Source organism: Borostomias antarcticus, assembly GCF_949987555.1.
Source record: "Borostomias antarcticus genome assembly, chromosome: 9".
Taxonomy (NCBI): Eukaryota; Metazoa; Chordata; class Actinopteri; order Stomiiformes; family Stomiidae; genus Borostomias; species Borostomias antarcticus.
In genome coordinates this window covers 10824415-10828912 of record NC_140242.1, presented here as the reverse complement: position 1 = coordinate 10828912, position 4498 = coordinate 10824415, and the positions used below count along the sequence as shown (strand labels likewise).

Genomic DNA, 4498 nt, shown 5'->3' with positions numbered 1-4498 from the left:
GTGTGAACATACACTTCTTACTAATAAATGTGTACTGATCTACATGCACACTGTGACTGCAGCCACACGGCACCATGGGAAAAACAACAAAAACAAAAGCAGCCATGACTTCTTACTGTAGACTTGACTCTTCCCCTTTGAGGTAATTTTCTTTACAGTACTGGTATCTCTTTACTGTACTAACTCTACATCTACATTTCTGTACTCTACATCTTTGTGACCTGACCACTTCATACGTGTACTTATCTATAATCAAACTGTAATTGCGGCCAATCTCTTTACGTACTGTACTCCATCTACATTCTGTACTCTACATCTTTGTGACCTGACCACTTCATACGTGTACTTATCTATAATCAAACTGTAATTGCGGCCAATCTCTTTACGTACTGTACTCTACATCTACATTCTGTACTCTACATCTTTGTGACCTGACCACTTCATATATACATGTACTTATCTATAATCAAACTGACTGCGGTTGCACGGCGCGCCGCTGGAAAAACAAAACAAAAGCAGCCATGGCTTCTTACAGTAGACGTGACAGCATTTCTTTACATTGCAAGCTGGTTTTTCAATGTTTGTAACTTGGGTTTTAGTTCACTGTGGCCCAGCGTGAGGAGTACCTGTTGGATGAACTGGAATGTGAGCTTCATCGACTTGGGGTAGTTGAGATGCAGTGCGTATGCAAGTCCAAACAGAAGGCACATAGCTTTCGGCAGGTCTTCGATGTTGTCCACCACGACTGCTCCCTCAATGATGATCTTATCCGAGGCTGGACTGAGATGCAGGGATGAGAGTGCAGCACCTTCACGCTCAACGAGGAGGATTCCAATTTCCATGTGGCGGTATGAGTCATCATCATCAGAGTCCTTCATGAGAGCAAAATTATGAGATTTCTCATTAAATAACTATCAAGCAATATAGCCTAGTCATGGGACAGTCAGACAAATCACACAGAGATGAACTAGTTAGACAGATTATATGAGTGATAAGTGGAGCAACATCCTTATTCTGTGTGACTATGCTCAGAGTTTGCACACAGGGTTTATCAAAGACCGGAACTATCAATGTTGAAAATTCACGATTATGCCGTCATGGTCCTTTTAGATACTCTGAGAAAATAAGAGGTTACTTACAAAGCCAGCTTTGTAGAAGTCTGTGGTGTCCTCACCAAGGATAAGAGGAAGCCCTCTGAGCACCAGTGTCCGGATATCAGTTGGCCCTGTAGTCTTTTGGGGAGTAAAATGACCACACAAGTTAAATAGCTAGAATGACAGAAAATGAATGGTCTCTAAGAAAGCTGAACAACCAACCACAATTTTGATTGTATTGCTATTACAGTAGTACTTTCTGTGACATTGTCATTATATAAGCTGTGAAAAACAATGCAAGTGCATAATGGGTATGGAGTGTGGACCAACCCTGGTCTGTTGTGTAAGCTCTGTCAACAGCTTCCCAACTTTCCCTCTCTTAGACTGGAATATCTCGACCAGACGAGGACTGTGCTGATCGATGCCTTCGTAGAACTCCTGCTTGAGGTTCTTGCCAGCAATCCTGTTGAACTCCATGTACACCTGAAAAATACACAAAAGGCAGAATCCACAATCCAGTATTACATTTAAAGACTAAAGAGAGCTGAAAAAAAACATGACCTTTTTGTATTTGAAATGTCTTTAGTCTATTAATTAGACTCCTTGTTCCATCCCCAACCAACTACAACTGACCAATATCCCGCTCACCTAAATTCAGAAAAGATGACAAAAGGATATCCAGACATCAAATAATGGCATCAAATAATGATAACGATAAATGGATAAGGAAAAACATTTGAATCATCTCTCTTCAACATACCTGATCTTCTGTGAAAAGAGCAGGCCAGCGTTCTGCCATCTTGCTTATGGCAGGTCTAGACTCCACCACTCTTTTCTTCTCAATGCAAAAGTCAGGTCCATCTTCTGTTTCATAAGTGGTCCATATGGTGTTCTCTTCTGCATTTCATCAACCAAGTCTTTGCGGGCACACTCGAGGGCTGCCTTATCAAATCCCTCTGGAAAGTTGGGTAAGTAGTTGAGTTCGCCTTTCTTTGCCTTCTTGATTTTCTTGTTAGCTGGTTCTCCTTCTGTTGAATGTCCTCCCCGTTTACCTGCATTTACTGCAACATCAAGGCACCCTGATCTTCTACGCTTTGTTCTGTAATTAGCCATTTTATATTTTAGACTATTTTTCTAACCACAACAGCGACTGGTTGAGCCTCGTTCCTGGAGACAGGGGTGCTTGCTTATCAATGCTAATGCAACACTTTCGAACTGAGCATTATTTGGGTATGCTGTGTAGCTATACATACTCTCTGCCACGCCTTCAAGGATCTCATGTTTTAGCTCTTTTGATACTTTCAGGTGTGTTCCCTCCGCAAGATACAGTAGATCTGCTTGCCTAAGTCTATACTCTACATCAACAGAAAAAGATGGGATATAAAATATTTCCGGCCACGGTTCCTGTCTTTCCTGAGATGACACTGAGAGGATCTCTGTATCTGCTGTACTAGGTGTGTCACTTAAGATTTCATCAGATGTTGGGACAGGGGCAGGTACCATCTGCAATACAGCGATGATTTTGACTGTTGGTTTTTCTGGAAGATCTTCAATATTTGTCAGATTGCATAGTTCGTTGAATTCGGGATCTTTGTATTGGAGAATGCAATCGTGTTCAATTGCCAGTAATTCTTTAAGCTTGCTTATCAAATCCTTCACTGTAGCAGGCCTCGTGTCCAGGACAACCTTTCTTATACAGTATCCGCCTCTGTCATAATGACCCTCAAGGTCATCTTCTGGTGTGCCGTCATCTTTGGAATAAAACAAGTATGAGAAGAAAGTTACAGTATATACATGTTTGTGACAGGTGCAGTGCCTTCATCAAGAAACTGTTTGGCACATCTATGAAAAAAGCTGCAAATTGTGAGCATTTTGGCCTACATTTAGTCATGGCAGAGACATGGCCAAGTCGCTTGGATTGATGCAGCAATCACACTTGTTTTTTTTTTTAACACAGAATATAACGCCTGAGCGTCACTATTAAATTGTCTCCAAATCTGTATGCTGGAAGAGGGAAAACATCATTCAGCTCTTTTATTTGCACCACACACTGAGAGGGGTTCATGCTGTCACAGAGTTCAAAAGATCTGAGATGTTCATGGTACCATGCAGTCATCGTGTTGCAGACAAACAGGATCTATGTATTAATTGCTACAATCTGTTTGATCTGCTTAAATTCAGGGAGGCCTGAGCATGAACCAACAGAGAGTATCATATCAGCACAATATCTAACTCCATCTACAAAGACTGATGATGCAACAAGGACTGTTGTAAGCTGAGGAACTCTCTGGCAGAAAACGTGTTGCACATTCTCAGGGTAAGATGAGATCGATGCTGTAAAAACCTTGTCCATTTCAACTGGGGGCTTGAAAAATGAACTTGTATCTAAATAGTAAGCCATCATTTTCTGATGCTTTGCGGCCAGTGTAAGAGCTACGTTTCTGAAGTTGTGAGCATTACGAATGACCCGCTTGAAAAATTTGTGCTTTCCCTCGAAGCGCATTGTCCAGACATCTGCAAGTGGACCGAATGCCCTTATCAGCTGAGGGTAATGCTCAATGAAGTGATGTTTTGGACGCAATCTGAGATCAGGGAATGTAGCTTGCAACAGTTCTCTATGTTCTGACACGTTGCAAGCAAGGACATGTATTGACTCTTCAGTGTGCCTCGTTGCTACAGCCAACTCAACAATATCGTTGAGGAGCATCAGTATGTTCCATGCATCATCTCCTTCAGGTACTTTATGGCCAATGAGAAGTGGGAGCAGTCTGATTAGAGCCCAGTTCTCATGGCCATTTCAACCTATGGTCCCTTTGTTAGAGAAGCCACGAGCAATAAGCTGAGGCTGGTCAGTTTTGTCATTGAAAGCATATGCAAACGATTTGATAGCATGGTTCAGTGTTTCTAAAGTGAAATATTTCTTTGAAATCAGGTTTGAAATGCAAAGTGATAGCTCAACAGGAACAATGCCTTCCAAAAGGTCATGCAGGATGTCAGGGGGGTAACCACGAACAACATGGAAGTGCTCCAGATTGTCAGTCAATACACATCCTCCTTTCACACCATACTGTTTTGCCACCGTGGGATCCTGCCGTACCTCCTGCACCTGTCGGTTGTGAGTGTCTATAGTTCGGGGTTCAAAGGTGCCTGAATTTACCTCTTTGTCTTGGATCTCGCTTCTCGTCGCCATGCAGTACCTGCAGGACCTGTCCACTGCAAAGCTCTCGAAGAATCCTGCCAGGGAATGAGCAGCCAAGTTATCAGCAGCCACATATAAGACTGTGCCTTTATCACATGCTCCCAACTTCTCAACATATACACCGTGTTTCTCCAAACAAACCAGATCTTGGATGAGAGGATGGAGAATTTTAGCATAGCCATATTCTTTTACATCAGAGGCTTTA

The 4498-nt window shown here is 42.3% G+C and overlaps 1 long non-coding RNA gene across 1 annotated transcript; it reads right to left on the bottom strand.

The window, feature by feature from the left end:
- Positions 1 to 774: 774 nt before the first annotated feature.
- LOC311313221 lies at positions 775 to 1524 on the bottom strand. The gene is made up of 3 exons (XR_014630608.1): positions 1425 to 1524; positions 1140 to 1232; positions 775 to 872 (listed from the first exon to the last, which is right to left on the bottom strand). It is a non-coding gene; the product is annotated as an uncharacterized lncRNA (long non-coding RNA).
- Positions 1525 to 4498: the final 2974 nt, after the last annotated feature.